Source organism: Pan troglodytes, chromosome 11, assembly GCF_028858775.2.
Source record: "Pan troglodytes isolate AG18354 chromosome 11, NHGRI_mPanTro3-v2.0_pri, whole genome shotgun sequence".
Lineage (NCBI taxonomy): Eukaryota > Metazoa > Chordata > Mammalia > Primates > Hominidae > Pan > Pan troglodytes.
Genome location: NC_072409.2, coordinates 100,059,175 through 100,078,530, shown reverse-complemented (window position 1 = coordinate 100,078,530; position 19,356 = coordinate 100,059,175). Strand labels below are relative to the sequence as shown.

Sequence of the window (19,356 nt, the reverse complement as noted above, 5' to 3'; positions counted from 1 at the left end):
CAAGCTAGCATCTCATGCAACAAGCTAGCATCAAATGCCAGACCTGTGTGAATGAGGCTTCAGATGACTTCATACACCAGCCTTCAGCTGAGGCTCTAGATAATAGGGAACAGAGACTAGCAGTCCCTGCTGTGCCATACTCTATTTCCTGATCCATGGAATCCATGAGTCTAATCACAGTAGTTTGACACCATTATGTTTTAGATTAATTTGTCATATGTAACCCTGGAACACATGACATATTGTTCTAAATTGTAATTGGAACAAAGGCTTTCATCAAATTTATGAAAAGCTTTGTTTGGTCATTCACATTTAAGAATGAAGAAAAAAAATGCTAACTAGGAGCTCTTTGTATATAGTTAAGAGTTGGTGGCTGGTTGGCTTTCCTTTAGGATGGATGGGCTATGAGCTTGCTGTTAGGCTGGGCAACCCTCAAATGAATATGCTGGTCCTTCCTTTTTGGCACCACCACTCGTAGCTAGTTGCCTATTGCTCCCTTAGAGATCTCATTCAATTTTTATTTGTTTTTAGTTTGTTTTATGAAATAAATACCTTCTTTTTTCTCCCTTGCAGGTAAATGTCTGCTTACAGTTTTGTATGATTATGTGTGTGTGGAGGGGGGGACATGTGGGTGTGGCTGGTTATTCCAAGTATAGTCTTTTAATTAATTTCTATCTTCTACAGCTTGATTTACTCCCACCTTGTATTGTAGTGGTTTTACAACTTGAGCCTCTTCTAGGTTGTAGACCATTACTCCTCTTTTCTGTACACATCTCCTACATATACTCTAGGTTGAAGATTGAAGCTTTCACTGCTTTCTAAAATGGAACTTTGCCAGAGAAGAGTGTCATCTTGAACTAGACTTTAGACCTTCTTGAGTCTGTTGCTTGTTTATTTTCGTAGAAATCTTCTATTTCATTCAAGTTTGAAAGTGTTTCATATACACCTAGGGGAATGCCATATCTTTCCTTATAATTATTAAAAGTTTCCATGTATCTGATATTGTCACCTGTTTTTTATTCCTAATTTTGCATCTTTGTCCTTTTAATCTGATTAAGCTAGCTTGTGAGGGTGCCCTAGATTATGTTTCTTTTAGATTGATTAGGCCACTTGAGTTCAAAGACCTTGTGATTTTTGAGCCTTTAGTTTGTTGTAGCTGAATAAGCTTTTCTGCTTCTAAGTAATTTTTGTGTGTGTCTGAGCAACTCATGTTAGAATTCTCCATACCCGATCTGCTTTCCTCTGGGTCAGAATGAAGGAAAAGGATTAATCTTGTTATTTCTTAGAATCCATTTTTAAAATCTGAGGTGAGGACCTTTCTTTCTTAGAAGTCTTCAATAGTAGGATTTCATGACAGAGTAAATGTAGAGGATATAGGAATAGAAAGGAATAAAAGATGAATTAATATTTTACACTGTAAGATTAATAGTACTGCTAACAACAAAGAGATGGGGCAGGGGAATCAGTTTGGGGAATGTGAAAAAGATGATTTCAGCTTTTCGTTTTGTTTTATTTTGAGATGATCATAAATTCTAGTGAGGAAATGCATAGTTGTTGGTTGTAGTAAAGTGTTAAAGATTTAAAAAGTAGATGAAACATCTTGAAAGCATGAAAGGAAGAGCAAACAAATGTAGGAAAGATCTAAATTTGGAAGGCAGGAGGTAAAAGAGAAGATACAGAAAAAAAAAACAGGACTTAGAAAAGTCATATGTGAAGAATTTTATTGAGAAAGTGTTCAGTAACATCAAATGCCCATACATATTAGGTGTTTAGTTTGAATCTATTTTGAAAACTTGTTTAAAATAATTTTGCTTATTGTATATTTTTAGATTTATATGTAGGAACTCCTTAAAAGAAGATAGCTTTCAAAAGAAAGATTTATTTAGCAAGTAGCTATTCCTGGGTCAAAACACATTTCATCTTGTACTCCAAGAAACGGATATGCATAGATTTAAGTGCAATACAGAATAGAGAGGACCATCATTCTGTATAGGGTGCTACAGAAGCCTGAATATTATGTATAAAAGCTGTAGGTTGTCAAAGAATGAAAACTATTTTTTCAAACTACAATGAAAATGATTTTTCTCTGTAATATTTTTTAGAGAAAACAGAATGAAAACTATTTTTTCAAACTGTAATGAAAACGATTTTCTCTGTAATATTTTTCTCTTTTCTAAAAATAGGTCAGAAAATAGCTTATGTTGATGGAAAAAATAATCAGGATTTTTGTATCTTTAGTTCATAAGTGAGCTTTCTCCTTCTTGACTGGCATTTGGAAGACTGGGAACTGTACACTGGCATGTTGAGTCCTGTCTCTGCTAGGAGAATGGTGAGTCCAAAGGCCAGATTTCACACGGCAAAGAATGGCAGGCATATTTATTGAGTGTTTACTATATGTTTGGCTCTCTGATCAATACTTCAAATATATTGTTACATTCAGTCCTCACAGCAACCTATAGTATAGACACCCAAATTTCCTTTTACAGATTAGAAAATTAATGCTCAGGGATGTTAGTAATTTGACCGTTTCCTCAGGTAGTAAATATTATAGCAGGAATCTGTATTTCAATCTATTGGCTCTTTTATTACATCTGATGTGTGGATGGGAAGGGAAAGTAGTAGATATAGGTTTTTACCTTTGAGGGATTAGCAAAGGCAGAAAGAAAAGCCGATACATGATAACTTGAGGGAAGATGATGGCCAAGTGAAATTTACAGAAATTAGGACCACTTAAATGTGTCTAAAATGAAAGCCTTGATTCTGAAAACATGTAAAGATGAGAAGAGGGAAATGTGAAGAAGGATAGAAAGACTTGGGATTGGATAAACAGAGATGTGAAAGTTAGTAATTTTTGTGTCTAAAGCATCTAAAATTTAAGGTGATGTAAGTCTGATTCCCATGTGTTTTCCCTCTTTAGTGAAAATACTCTGCAAAACTTGCTATGCAAGAGATTCATATTATATATGCTAAAAGAACTATGTAGGCTGGGCATGGTGGCTCACACCTGTAATCCCAGCACTTTGGGAGGCCGAAGTGGGAGGATTGCTTGAGCCCAGGAGTTAAAGAGCAGCCTGGACAACATGGCAAATCCCCATCTCTACTAAAAAATACAAAATTAGCCAGGTGTGGTTACATGCGCCTATAGTCCAAGCTTCTCAAGAAACGGAGGCGGGAGGATCACCTGAGTCCAGTAGATTGAGGCTGCAGTGAACCATGATTGTGCCACTGCACTCCAGCCTGGACAACAGAGTGAGACCCTGCTCAAAAAAATGTGCAATAATGGTAGCAAATATGGTATTTGCTATAATTATGGCATAATAGTAGGCTTGTTGCTGAATAAATGAGATTACTACTGATAATCTGTCTTCTTCAGTAGCGAAGTTGGTGTGCCTGTGATTTGTTGAGATTCATGTCAGTGTTCCTCAAGCAGTGACAACAACTGGTAGTACCCATAAAAATCCTTGCTGGAATGCTGTTTGAGATAGCTTTGTATTTTCCTAAGTTACTAAGGCATCAATGGAATATTTAGTTTAAATTAAATATCCTTATGAGAAAATGTTTTTGTTTGTTTTTATGGTGGTGGAAACTTTTAGGAAGTAAGACATGAAAGACTCATCTGATCTAGATGACCTATAGAGATTTATTTTAGTTTTACATGTTATAACCAGCAGAGGTTTCACAAATAACCTCTGTAGTATTATAATTCATATCTTATTCCAGTTACAGAAGAAAGCCGGATATTCATTTTCTAACTTTTATGTTACTATATGCTTATTACGAGGAAAGCATATTAAGAAACAGACTTTCCCCTAAACAAACAAAACCCTAAAACAGCTGCCTGGCCTTTTCAGTTGATTCTAATGATAGTAAAGTCCCTAATAATAGGAAGTTCAGACATTGAGAATTAGATATTCTCATTTAATGAAATCTGCTTTACCATGTAGAACAATGCACCGAGAGTCTTTAACCGTAATGTCAAAAAGGAGATAGGAAAACTCTTTTTCTTTGAAATACTGATTGTTCATTATTGAGAGTAGAAGGTAAAGCGATTGGATATTGAAGGATAATCAAGAATCTATTGGTATTATGCATATTTACAGTTCTGTAGAGATAGATTTCAAACACTGGTTAAGAGTGGTTAGAATCTTAATTGCTTAAGAATTGTTAGAATCTTAAATATTTAGAAATTGAACATAGAGACCCTGTTGAAGAATGCCTGTAAAGTTGAATAATTCATTATATTATAAATGAGTTCCTTTTGGCTGTTCAGCAATTTTGGCTTTTTCTACCTCTTTTCTTATGGCCATATCTTAATTTTTTTTTTTTTTTTTGAGATGGAGTCTCGCTGTGCCGCCCAGGCTGGAGCGCAGTGGCACGATCTCAGCTCACTGCAAGCTCCACCTCCCAGGTTCACACCATTCTCCTGCCTCAGCCTCCTGAATAGCTGGGACTACAGGTGCCCACCACCATGCCCGGCTAATTTTTTTTTTTTTTTGTATTTTTAGTAGAGACGGAGTTTCACCATGTTAGCCAGGATGGTCTCGAACTCCTAACCTTGTGATCCGGCTGCCTCGGCCTCCCAAAGTGCTAGGATTACAGGTGTGAGCCACCATACCCGGCCCTTAATTTTTATAATAACAAAACTGTACTTCGTAAGTGCTTAAAAAAAGTTAGCAACTTCAAAGATAAAATGCAAAGAAAACTAAAAAATAGATCATGTAATAAAAGAGCACCACATAAGGAATCTTTAGAGCTGAAGAATTAAAACGCACTTGACACTTTCTTAATCTTCTTATTCTATTAATGTATGAAACCTAGAACTGGAAGCTTACTGGTATTTTTTCTGCATTGTAATTATACTAATAAACATCCTTGACTGTGACCTTGGAATTTACAGTGCAATAGGAAAGATTTATTATAAGTCAATGCTTTAGAAGAAAAATGGGATTATTGCACAAGTGGATTGCATGTTAAGCACATGTACTCGCATACCATTTGTTCCAGTTAGTTTTGAGCTTTAACTTGTCTTTAGATTTTCCTTAAAAAACAGAGAGGGTTCTTTTTAAATTCAGACTCCTGACAGATCTTTGTAATATTATTGAGTCAACTACAAAGTAACTACTTTACCTTGAAATGTGCAAAAGGAATCAATAGGCTTACAAAACTGCCTTTTAAAAAATGTTTGTAATCATATTTTTCCTGGTAGCCTGAATATCAATGTGTATGACCTTTCTTGGTTTCTTTCTTTCTTTGGTTTTGTTGCAATATTAAAGTCCCTTATAGTTAGAGGGTGTTTGACTATTTTGGTTTTGATTTCTTTTTTTGTCCCCTGCGCCAGCATCTTACTTTTTTGTCTTTTTTGTTTGTTTTTTTGTTTTGGTAAAGAAGTACTACTTACAAGGAATTTTCCTTAGGGTGTCTTTATTTTTCAACTCAATCAACTTTTCCCATGATCTTCTTTTTCTTTTTGTTTTAAAGTCAAGTCTATAAAGAATTTTATTTTTTAAACTTTTGGTGTGAAATGCCATAGAAATGCCAAATAAATCTACAGTGGACATTCAAATGGTGAGATACAAGTCAAATCCCTTTCTCCTTTAATTTGACCTTATCCAGCTGTGGTTGGCATTTGAGCTCTTTGTGTGCCTTCCTTAAATGAGGTTACATTTTCATTTGAAATACAGTCATGTGTCATTTAAGGATGGGGCTGTGCTCTGAGAAATGTGTCAGACAATTTTGTTGTACAAACATCATATAATGTACTTACACAGACCTACATAGTATACCCTTCTACACACATAGGCTCTATGGTAAAGCCTGTTGCTTCTAGGCTACAAACCTGTACAGAATGTTACTATACTGAATGCTGTAGGCAATTGTAACACAGTGGTAAGGATTTGTGTTATGTGAACATAGAAAAAATACCATAGAAATATGGTATAGAAGATAAAAATCATATACCTGTGTAGGGCACTTACCATGAATGGGGCTTGAGGGACTGGAAGTTGCTCTGAGTGACTCAGTGAATGAGTGGTGAGTAAATGTGAAGATGTAGGACATTACTGTATACTGCTGTCGGCTTTATAAGCACGGTATACTTTTTGACTCCTTTACAACACTTAGCTTAAAGCACAAACACGTTGTAAAGCTGTACAAAAATATTTTCTTTATACTCTTATTCAGTAAGTGTTTTTCTCTTTAAAATCTTTTTTTTAACGTTTAAAACTTTTTTGGCAAAAAGTAAGATATGAATACACATGTTAGCCTAGCTCTACACAGGGTCAGGATCATCAAGACATTAGTAGGTGATAGGAAATTTTCAGCTTCATTATAATCTTTTTTTTTTTTTTTTTTTGAGATGGAGTCCTGCTCTGTTGCCCAGTCTGGAGTGCAGTGGCGCGATTTCGGCTCACTGCAACCTCCACCTCTCTGGTTCAAGTGATTCTCCTGCCTCAGCCTCCTGAGTAGCTGGGATTACAGGCACACACCATCATGTCTGGCTAATTGTTTTTGTACTTTTTAGTAGAGACAGGGTTTCGCCATGTTGGCCAGGCTGGTCTCGAACTCGTGACCTCTGGTGATCTGCCCACCTCGGCCTCCCAAAGTGCTGGAATTACAGGCATGAACCACTACACCCGGCCTCATTATAATCTCATGAGAGTACTGTAGTATACATGGTCCAATGTTGACCAAAACCTTATGTGGTACATGACTTTATACATTTCCATCTGGAAACTGAAGTGTTCAAATATATGTAAACTATTTGGAATTTTGTAAATGATATTGATTTATGTTGCGCCACTTAAAATCTGTGAGTGAAGTTGATTTTTGCCATTGTTGAATAAGTCTTTCATTTCTTTAAATAATTATCTCTGTAATTAGTTGAATTGGTAATATGCCAAAATACTCTATTAATACAAATATGCAATTTTATTATCTTATGACTTGTATTTGCTTTAGTGGTTTGTTTTATTATTAACTACAATGAGGATTCTTTGTAAACTTATAAACCTCCAATGTGGAGGCTTAAGGGACTATGTAAATTTTGTTAGCATTTGTCCTTGCATTAGATAAAAATAGCTAGGATTTATTTCCTTGCCACTCGGCTAAATAATTTGCAGATAATAATTTCTCATCTAACTTTTAAAACAATTTTTAAAATAAATATTATTACCCATCATTTGCAGATGAGGAAACAAAGGTATAGAGGATTTAACTTAGCCCAAGTTGCAGAGCTAGTAATTAGTGGAGCAAGGACCTGAACCCAGAGATGTTTATTGAGAATGACAATACTGTAGTAAGACTTTCTCTCTTAGAAAAATTATTTTCTTTGAATGTACTACAAAAATGACCCAGACTGTATAGTATAATTACAGATATTCCGAGGTTAACTATGAAAATACTTGTTTCAGTGGGCCCATTTTTAAATTAATAAATAGTACATTGTAACCTAAAGGACTAATTAAAATTTATTCACTTTTTGATCATGATTATTTTAGTTCTCATTAATCTGAGACTCAGCAATGGTTTTGTTTCAGAAATATTTAATTTAATTGTCATCAATCATAGTAACCAACCTTAGAATATTACATTTGTAGTGGAATGAGGATAAATTTAAATGTCTCAGTCTTTGGAGGTAATTATCTAATTATATGTTCATATTTCTAGCATGATTAAGTGGCAATGTTTAATTCATTTTAGAGGTAATTTTACCCCATGTGGGGATATGTATTCTAAATCATTATACCTTTCTGTTTATAGAAAACATTTAATTAACATACTCAAGTTTTATTTGGAAGTTTAGTAATATTGCACTGTTATATCACATCACTACTTAAGATGTTGTTTTGGAAAACACCATTATTTATTAATCTTAACAAATTGCATTTTATTTTAGTATATTCACAATTAAGAAGCTACCCAATGGTTATGACTTTATAATGCTTTGATCTTATGGAGTGCTGGCGAGTATTATTTTCTATGTTTTAGTTCAGAAAATGTATAAAGTAGTATTAACCTTGATAAAATTAGAATGCCTGAAACTGCAAAGGGTAAAGCATATTTGTCAGTTTTATCCTGTGCTAGCAAAAGCCTGGCCAATTGCCAAAATGTGGTTAGGGACGTATATGCACTCTACAAGGATTATTGTTAAGGGTATCTACAAGGAAAATCACTATGATGGATGAAACAGGATGCTACTTTATGGTGGTTTTATCTTATTTTAGGAGTAAAATCAGAGTATCAAAGCAAACCAAAATCATCAAAATCATTTCTGTGATGGAAATAGAATTCATCTGTTTTTCTGATCTATGTCCTGTGACACAGAACATAGAGTCCTTGTGGAATTTAGAAAATGATTTATCTGTGAAGAATGTTGATTTGGGGTTTCTAAGCTGTGTCATGGCTAAAAGTCTTAAAAACAGGCAACTTTAATTGGGGAGAGGGTTTGACAAAATCCTGGGAATCAGATGGATATGTATTATGATGTGACTATTAGCTTAAGAAATACTAAGGCCCTATTTATTCCCTAGAGGGAAACAGGTCATTGAAATATTTCCCCCTCAAAGAGTTGAATAAATGATAGTGATTAAATTTAGTTGCATATTACATGTATTTGTATTTATTTACCATTTGATAAAATGTTATATAACTGAGCAATTTCCTATCTTTGTTTACTAGAGCACATTAAAAATCAGTTTTAATTACTATTATGATATCCTGTGTCTAAATTTAAGATTTTGTAATGAAAGTTGAGCTTATGAAGATTGTATCAATTACATTTTTTTCTTTTGAGTTGGAGTTTCGCTTTTGTTGCCCAGGCTGGAGTACAATGGCGTGATCTCGGCTCACTGCAACCTCTGCCTCCCTGGTTTAAGCAATTCTCCTGCCCCAGCTTCCCAGGTAGCTGGGATTACAGGTGTGCGCCACCATGCCTGGCTAATTTTGTATTTTTAGTATAGACAGGGTTTCACCATGTTGGTCAGGCTGGTCTCGAACTCCTGACCTAAAGTGATCCACCTGCCTTGGCCTCCCAAGGTGCTGGGATTACAGGCATGAGCCACTGCGCCTGGCTGTCAGTTGCATTTTTAATTACATAAAGTTTATACATATTATATTGAAAGTAATAAAAATACTAACAAGAAATAAGTGTTGTCATTACTATTTTGGTTTATGCCTTTCATATTTTTAAGTGTACCTATTTACATATATATACATGCATATTAGTAATTTATCATATGTATATTAAAAATAGTATGTTTTACAGTATTGTACCCCTCTTTATTTTGTTATTGTCTTCAATTTTTAATTATTAAATTATTTTTCTGTAATGTCCTTATATTTACATACTTACCTAAGTCTCAAATGACTTGCTGTAATTTTAATATTTAATTAAAATTCATATCTTCCCCCAATGAGCCAATATTAAATGAGCCTAGACACTGATTTTCTAAAGTATCTCCTGATGACTTCATAGTTATATAAATATTAAATTGTCAAATGTAGAAAAATGGGTTAAGATACCCTCTCCTATGTTGCAGTGACAAATAACTCTAAACAGTGACTTTACAACCACAAGTGATTTCTCACACATTATGCATATTCATCATGGGTCAGCTGTGTGCTTCTGCTTCATATGTCCATACCCCATGATTGAGGCTGATAGAGTGTTCTTTATCTGGAACGCTGTTGGTCTTGTTTTATTTTATTTATTTATTTTTGTTTTTATTTTTTGAAATGGAGTCTCGCTCTGTCGCCCAGGCTGGAGTGCAGTGGCGCCATCTCGGCTTACTGCAAGCTCTGCCTCCCGGGTTCACGCCGTTCTCCTGCCTCAGCCTCCCGAGTAGCTGGGACACCACGTCCGGCTAATTTTTTGTATTTTTAGTAGAGACGAGGTTTCACCGTGTTAGCCAGGATGGTCTCGATCTCCTGACCTCGTGATCCGCCTGCCTCGGCCTCCCAAAGTCCTGGGATTACAGGCGTGAGCCACCGCGCCCGGCCGGTCTTGTTTTAAAGGTGTCTACATGGGACATTGCTGTCCTTTTCTCCGATAGGAATTGACATTTTACTTCTAGTCACATTTCATTGGTCAAAGCAAGTAACTTGACCATCCTGATTTTGACAGGACAGGGAATATATAATCTTCTTTCCAGAAAGGACACCACCGATTTACATCGTCAAATTTCGTATCAGTGGAACAGGAGAATATACTTTCCCCTCTTGGAGAAGGAACAAATAGTTTGACCAATAATAAAATCTACTGCGGTAACTTATCTTTTTCATTATATAATGTATAGAAATAATTAATCTGCTTTCTAGTTAGCCACATTGGCCAAATTTGGTGTAACTTGACATTTTAACATCTGCAACCCTCTTCACTAGTTTGGTCAGTAGGGTTGAAAATAGTTATCTCCGGGAGTCATATGTCTGGTTGATGCTTTTCTCTCTTGTTCTAGAGGTTTTTTAAGTATAAAAGAAAAAGATTATTCCGTGTATTATGCTGTTTGTTGTTTAAGAAAATTTGAATGTTCTAGAATATGTACTCAGTGTCCACCACATTCCACAGAGCATTTTCTAGGCTCCAGAAGCCATATTCCTGACATTTTAAAGCATCACCACTAGATGGCGATCTCGCTCATTTAGAAGGTTAGAACAACTATGTTTTTCTTCAGGTGAATGGGTTGGTTACAGAGGGATCAGAAGTGTAAATTATACTAATTTTATAGCAAGCTCTTTGTAACCAAAATGGTACTATTTACTGAGTATACATATATTCATGTACATATATACACATACACCCTTATACAGGAAAATTCCATTTGAAGCAAACCTATAAAATGCTGTGTTTTGCTATGTTACTTCCCCAGAATATATATTTTTCAACTATTACTGCCTGAACAAATACAGGGGTTTTCATAAGCACAGTTCCTCAAGAAATTGCCCAGAGGCTTGAGTCCATCCCTCTGCCTTGTCCCAACAGTACTTTGAATATGCTTCCAACTGTTGCTGAAACTGGTTGATTTAGTTGTGAGCCTTCATCTTTGTTTTAACAACTCTGTATTACTCAGCTTCACTCTCTTTTTCTTTAATTAATACAAGTGAAGAGTGGTTAAAAATTATATATTTCACTCAGATATGTTAAAAATTAACTTTCATGGTTTATTGCACGATGGGAAAGCCGGTACCAACCCTTTTAGAAAGGCTTTTAGAAATCTCACTCAGTGGTTATTGCCAGTGGTAACTCTTTGTTCTACCCTCTTTTACTTCAAAACAACACAACTTAATAACCGAAAACATTTTAAAACCATAGCCGAAATAGTGTAGTTCTCCTTAGAAAACAATTACTGGGTTCAATTGTTAATCCTCTTTTTGGTGTTCCTAAAATAATATTCTTTTCATTTATTTCTGCTATGATGTAGGGTTTATGGCTCTCTATCATATAATTCATATACCTTGTGGGATTTAATAATTAATGGAAATAGAAAATATATGGCTAGAATGTGCGTTTATAGGAAGTAAATATTTAATGTATACTTTGAGTAACGTAAAAGTAAATTTTGATATAATACTCTAGCATATTAAGGAAAACTATTATAAGCCAGTTCTTTGAAAATCATTTTTAACATAGTATATCATTGTATCTTTTACTCACAGGTGAAATCATATTAAACCTTGGTTAGAATTCTTCTGAAGGTTTAAATGAGCTATGATGGTATAGCCAGAATGACCTCTTGTATTTCTTTAATTAGACAGTTATAGTTTATATATATGATTCCCAAACAGATCAAAGAGGGCTGCTTCACAGCCTAGAATCCTTCAGAAGCTTCCCATGGCCTTCTATTACAATAGTTGGCAAGTATATTTAGCCAAAGAACCCTTTCTTTAAAAAAATCTTCCACAAAGTTCATAGAAAACATTAAAGCAAATTCCAGTTTAAAGAAGGATGGGAGTTGGGAGTCCACTAATTCAAGCATCCTCTTCAAATTTTGCCCAGGCTGGTCTGGAACTCCTGGCCTCAAGCAATCTGCCCACCTCAGCCGCCCAAAGTGCTGAGATTACAGGCATTCACCACCACGCCTGGCTGGATACCAGTTTTTTAAAGATGACATTTTTGATTTAAATTAGGCACATAAGTGTCTTCTTACATAGCAGCTAAGATCTCCCTAACTAGGAAGAGGTAGCTACAGATGCTGTATTATTGAGCTTGGTATCTTGATATACTGTTGTGATAGGGTGGGTTGCTGTTACAAATATTAAAAAGGTGATACTATGCTAGGCAGTCAAATTTTAAGATCTACAGGGAAAGTTAAGTGCTGTTGTTGCCAACTTATAAAGGAAAGGTAAATAAGTCCATTGCTTTTTGAAAGGTTAAAAAAAGCAACAGCCCAATGTGTCTTGAGTTATATAAAATTCTATACTACAATGGAGTGCTATACAATTCATCATTTCTTTACAAATATTTATTTTTTATTAGTACATTTAATAAGTGATGACAGTGATCCTACTTTCACACAAGGGATCTTGAGTTGTGCATTCTTCAGTGTTTGATGTTGAAAGTGTATCCTTAAATAATACTGAAGCTCTTATTGGACTTTAATATAAGTAGAAAGTAACCATTTAAATATATTAAAGTACCTTACTAACTTTATGGAGTTTGATAAATAAGAGAAATATTGGTTTTACATTTCCATGGTGATTTCCCAGTTAGTAGATTTTATGGAAAATCTGAAGACGTTGTTACTAATACTACTGTAGTACAGAGTTTAGAGGAAGGTTTTAGATTCAGAAGAAGGGCTCACATTTTGACATAAACCTATTTACTAGTTCCATGACTTTGGGGAAATAACTTCTCTGATTCTTAGTTTTCTCGTGTAAAACAGGAATGGTAATACTATATACCTCACTGGATTATAAAGAATCAAATGAACTAGTGTAATTATAATATGCTTGAGTTATAATGATAATAATGACACTTAGTTGTTACTCAAGTAATTTTTCCCCCTAGTGATTATAAGGGAAATAACAACAGCAGTTATAATGGCCAGCATTTGTTGAATACTTACAATATGAGAGGCACTGTTCTGTGTGTACAAGAAAATATGTGGAACACTCCCCATAGTGAAAGTTAGCAAACATTTGCTGTCTAGAATTTTTTCCCCCATGGACGTACTTCTAAAATTAAGATAGAAATCAGTAGTAAAATACTTAATGCACAAAAAATCATCCAGTGAAGAAACTTTTAAGAAAAAACTCAAAACTTTGTTTTATTTACATTTAAGTCTAAAATAACCTAAATTTATTTTCCCAATTTTAAATTTGACCTTCAAATTCTCTTAAATAATTGAATTTTATTGAGTTGGTATTTGATTTACTTTTATTAAAAGTAGTTAATATATAACATATTCACGTTAAATAATGGCCATTTAAATTCTGTAGTACAGTGAAAATATTAATGTAAGAGTATTTTAATTATTAATAGGCTTATTTACCCTATTATTCACTTCTATCACCAAAACAATTCTCAAAGTTGAAAGATTTTTTTCAACAAAGTTTTTTATTTAAATGTTAGAAACCCAACTATATGAAGCCCTTTATAAATTATTCACATTTTTTCAAATTCTTTTCAGACATTTGTTTTAGGTAATTCTCAAATGATTTTAAAACAGCATTTAAATTCTAAATGATAGTTTTTTACAACTTAATTCATAGCTCGACTCGTTTAAAATATTGCCAGGGAATTCAGCAATTTTTTGGACCTCCACATAGCTGGGGTTGTCAGCTCTGAGAAGTTTTTGAGTATGCTATAGCTGATAAGGTCCAACAGAAGAGCCCATGTGTATTCTGTCCCCTTATATTTATTAGGTATTTGCCAAGAGAATGTAGAGGTCATATAAGAGCTGATTTTGTTATAGCAGCATCATGATGGTTGTCATCTGCAGGTAGTTTCTGTCTCATGAGGTCTGCAGTGCAGCCAGACTCAGTTTGCTTTATACTCAGAAAACATTACTGTCACATTACTGCTTACATGTCGTGTGTCACAATAAATCTAGCTACCACTTTTCTATTTTGTACTTTTCTGAGTATATTTTCCAGTTGAGAGGGTTTTTGTGGTTCTCTTTACTATCCTCCTTTTTTTTGTCATTTAAAATGTGTAACTATTTCTTTTCCACTTTACTTCACTGTTATACGTTTAGTCTATCACGAAGAGTTTTGTGCTTTATATGCGAGGCTTAGAACAAATAGCATTCAATATATTTTGAATACTCTTATGAAGTTCCTTTTTATTCCATTATATTTTATTATTGATCACTTTCAGTTAGTTTACTGGGAAGAATTAGCTTTTTTATTTTATATTGACACCATTTAGGAAGACATTTTCAAAGGCATATATGAGAATATGGTACAGATAATCATGAGGCATTATACAACAAAATCTTACAGCATACCTGGAAATTTTTAAGGTGAATTTTCATTGCTCATTTGCCCCATTTGTTGTTAATCATCTGTCACATGGCCTATTTATAAAAGTAACGTATTTTACACTCTTCTTTGTTAATTTCCTTTTATCTTTTTCAAGTGTGATAAAATAATTTTAAAAATTATACGTATTTGTATGTATATGTAAGTAAATAAATGAGGCAGAAATAATATAGGCACTCATAAGTTGTCATATATAGGTGGAGATTTAAAGAACAGTCTGTAATGACGTTACATGTAGAAGTGTAATTATTAATCCTGCCTTTTACATTTATGTAGTCTTTTACAGTTTATAGGATACCTTAACATCTGTTGTCTTACTAGACATGTGAGTTCTAACTAAGACTGCCATTTATTTAACCCTGAAAGTGGGTAAGTTATTTGAGTTTCAGCTTCAGTTTATAAATATGTCACCTACTTTCTGTGTAGGTATTACTAGAAAACAATAAAAGATAGTATCCCTAAGGAAGATTAATTTAAATTACATAACTTTGTATTTAAATTCCTCATATAAAATATAAGATACCAAGATCGAAATTTATTCAGATATAAACTGTACTATATACCAACATCTTTTATTGTTGTATTTTTATTGTAAATTATCTAATTGTTTATCTTACAGATTTTCTGGCTTTATTATAAAATATATTATTCTTTAGTTTCATTCCTAACTTGCTTACCCAGCCCTTTTGTAAATTTGGTTGTTGTATCATTTCATGTTTATAGTTTCTGTGACAACCTGTACAGTTTGATCCACCTAGCAAGTATTTAATTAATTCTTGATTAATATAATTTTTTAGTTGTTACATAACAGTAGGGCTGAAGACAGCCTTATTTCCTTTTCAAACATTAATTTTACTAAGCTTTTTAACCAAATTTATTGCAATCTAGAGATGTTTAAAGGAACAGTCAGTCAGCAATAAATTTATTTTTCTTTAAATGTTATATTTTTTCCCCCTGCAAGGAAATGTAACCTAGTTCTTATAACACTTGTGTTGTCTTGCCTTTCATTTTGTATGACTAACTTTTTATACCAAATTGAATAAGCCATTAGCTTTTAGTGTGTAGGAATGTAGATCCATAGATATTTCCCATTAGACAAAAGAAAATCTATAAAAGCAATATCCCCTGGGGCTTGGTCTTCTTAGCGGCCTGATGGTCTAAAGCACTGCTATACTGTACCCTTATGAGAAAGAACTATGTTGGGTGATTTGCTTGGCATCCAGAAATATTAGTTGAAGAGATATGCATACCCTTTAAGATAACTTTAACGTTTGTACTGTACCACATTTATTAATTAAATATTCCAATTCAGGGAATTCATTCATAAATTTTTTATTTCAAAAATCATTTCTAAACAGAATGATACACTTTGTATATCTTATGCAGTTTTCAACTAGAGTTTGCTGAAACTGAGAGATAATATTATTTAGATAGCCACATTGTTTTGATAAGGTTTTTTTTTCTAAAGAATTTTACTTCAAAAAAGACCTCTATTGGTGATAGTTGTACAACTCTGTGACTACGTACTGAATTGTACACCTTAAAAGAGTGAATTGTTTAGTATGTGGATTACATCTCAATAAAGCTGTTATTTAAAAAATTTTTCATTGCACAAAATGTTTTCATAGGTGTGAGATAATAGAATTTCAATTTATTTTATAATTAATTAAAAATTATTAGCCTTAATAAACGTTTGAAGCTTTAGAAATATACTATTATGTATGACTTAAAATAATTTTTGCTGTTATTCACTAGTAATACATGCTTATTATAGAAACTTCAGGAACTATGGATAAGAAAAAATACACTGAAAAAATGTGTGGGTCATTTAATATTCACATTTACCATGTATTCTATTCCTAAGCGTTTCCTATACTTCACTACTTCCTTTGTATCCATACTTTTCCTGCCAGCTTTCATTAATAGTAAATAGCTTTTCATGATCATTTCTGGAAACAATCAAATGTAAGTATTTTCTTATAGGAGTAGTTAAGTGAAAGCATTGGTTTTTTCTTCCTTAACAGAGAATATGAAGGTAAGCAATGACATCATTATCTAAAAAGAAATGCAATAAAGATATTATATAATAGCTTTTGAAATACAGTCATTTTGGGATACCATTGTAAAAATTTGCTTTAAAACGTTTTGGATTTAAAATGAAAACTGGAAATCTTTGATAAATAATATTGTGACATTGGTTCTTGTGTAGGTAGAATATTTTTTTCTGCTCTTTAAAAGACTCTTGTTATCATATCTAGCCTTAACTTTCTAACAGCTAAAATTGTTCACAACACTGTTTAAAGATAAATTCAGTATCAGGCTTTGAATTTTTTTTTCTTGGTAAATATTAAGACCTGAGTACAAAATGAGGGCTGTATTGTGGATTAAGTGAAATATCTCAAGGCTGTGCTGTTCTGATAACTGAACCTGAAGTGACCTTTCTCAGACACAATTACAGAGCTGTATGTTTTTCCTTTAATTTCATCAGGGGTTTAATTAGTATACAAATAAAACTTCCCTTATCTTCCTTTCTACCTAATTGGCTTGTCTTCACTTATATATGAAGTATGTGAAAGTGGGCTGTAATTAGGGTGACCGTGTTAACCTTTTTTCCTCAAATGTACTGTTGCTTAAAGGCCTCAAGGCCTAAAAACAGTGCTTTGGATTATTGCTTTGCAATCACTATGGCTGTCCCATAGGTTTTCTCATGAGCAGAAGGGCTTTGGGTGCTGCAGGTTCCCACTGCTTAACAGGATCTTCATTCTTCTCCCCACTAAATGTTTATTGATTATCTCGCTGTTCCAGGCTCAGCCTCCAACAACTTAATATCAGGTGACAGTCAGGAGAGTTCTCCAAGTAATTAGAGTTGAGCATTGGGGGAACAATTAGGAGCAGAGTTATTAAACTTGATTTATCCTATTCTCTCCTGAACAGTTTCTTGGATATCAGAACATCACACTTTCACAATCTACCCTGGTTGAGAAATTAGTGGCTAACCTGCTGCTTATCATTGTTGCCTTGTTGCCTAGAGGCGCACCCTCTTGGTTTGTCATTCAGTTGGAAATATTAGAGTCCATAAAGTTTATCATGGGTTTTAATTAGATCAATCTGAACAGGAGAAAAGAAAAGCTGAATTTAAAATTATATGTGATATATGGATATATATTTATAAATATATATGTGATGTGTATATATATGTAAATATATATACACAAATATATTTTTCTTTAAAGCTCAGTGTTAGGATTTTTAAATATTCTGTTTTTGTTATTTAAAAAAGGTTAAGTATTAGGGAAAAGACATATTCTTGAATCACGGTTTATGTCTTGGTGTTTTACACACATCCCCATCAATCTTAGGACCCACTGATGTATTTTATGATGTCATTCTCCTCTTTTCAAATGAGAATTCTATGTCTATAAGTTATAAAACTATGATCTTTTTTCCAAAAAAACTATATTTTTGTTTTCATACTCAAGGAAGTATGAATTATATCACTTTGTTTATACCACTTTTTGTTTCTTTTCTATGCCCCTGAAAATAGTATAAGCTTTAGAAGAGTTTGATGACTCCTGTCGTTGCCCCTGAGACATGAAAATGAAAGAATGGAAATGAGAAGATTTAGCTATGTAGTAGAAATTCTAATGTTATGAGGTATATCTTCTTTGAAAGTATATGATAGGATTGTTGAAAAGTCAAGTGTGGGTTTATGATAATTTCAAAGTCGTGGATTCCCTGAGATTGGATCAGGAAGCTTCACTCTGGATAAGGTTAGAGATAATATACTGAATGCTGGATAGTCCCCTCACCAATATGCACCTCTAGTCATAAGAGTTATTGAGCAGAAGAATTTGAATGGACTGGCACAGATGTATTGTTTTTGTTGGAAGAACTCAAGCTTTATCCATAACTGGTGTTGGATCATTCATTAGTTTGATCTTCATATTTGAAAAATTGATTTTTTTGTTGCTTGAAAGATGTCAGAAATGCTGACTTTAAAAGGAACTCAAAAGGATTTTACTTTTTTAAATAAAGAAATCTTATAATGCTTTAGTGTCTTTATCTTAGCATTGGCACAAAATTAGTAGGTTTAGCATGGTTTTAAAAATTTATTCTTTGCCATCTTTTTAAAGTTGGTTTGATTCAGTGACTATTTCTGTGGTGGAACGTTTATGAAGATCTGTTAATAGTGAAGATTTAAAACAAAATACAATGTCTCATAAGTAGTCATAGTTTGTTTAATTTTTTGATTTATATTTGTTTGACAGTAACTCGACTATTTGAAAAGTGAATGACTGAATTTTAAAACTTTCAACATTTAAAAATACCTGGTTTGACTGATGATGGCTTGCAATTCACCAGCATTTAGAGAGAATTAACTGGTTTAACATGTATGCAGCTTAAGTTTTTTATACTATTCTTTTTTTTATACTACCCATTGTGAATGCACTAAAAGAATACTGTTAGAAGAGTTTTACACATGAAATTATAACATTTTTGTTTATTCTTTACTAGATATTTGAAGCACAGTGTGGATGTTAATGTGTGGCTAAACTGAGCAAGAAGAAAACTTTATGTGTATGCACTCAATTATTTAGCTCACCATCCAACAAATTTAATAAAAAACTGTTTGATAAGCTTATTCTAGAAATTTTTTAGGCAAAGGAGTAAGAAGATTTATAGTGCTAAGCGATCCTCTGATCCCTGTACTGTTTTGTATCCTAGAATTTTACGTGAGGTCTAGAAAATACTTCTCTCAATTGTGAGCTTCTGATTCTAAGCCTTCAGTATAAAGTTGCACAATTGCAACTTGAAATTTTTGTGTTAAGTAAATATTTCAGATTAAAGTAGATAGCAAATATAAATCAACAGATCTTATAC

General features: G+C 33.4%; 1 protein-coding gene across 7 annotated transcripts in view; it reads left to right on the top strand.

The window, feature by feature from the left end:
- CCDC171 (coiled-coil domain containing 171) overlaps nucleotides 1-19,356 on the top strand; it is a 443,650-nt gene that overhangs the window by 298,488 nt on the left and 125,806 nt on the right. The window lies entirely within an intron of this gene.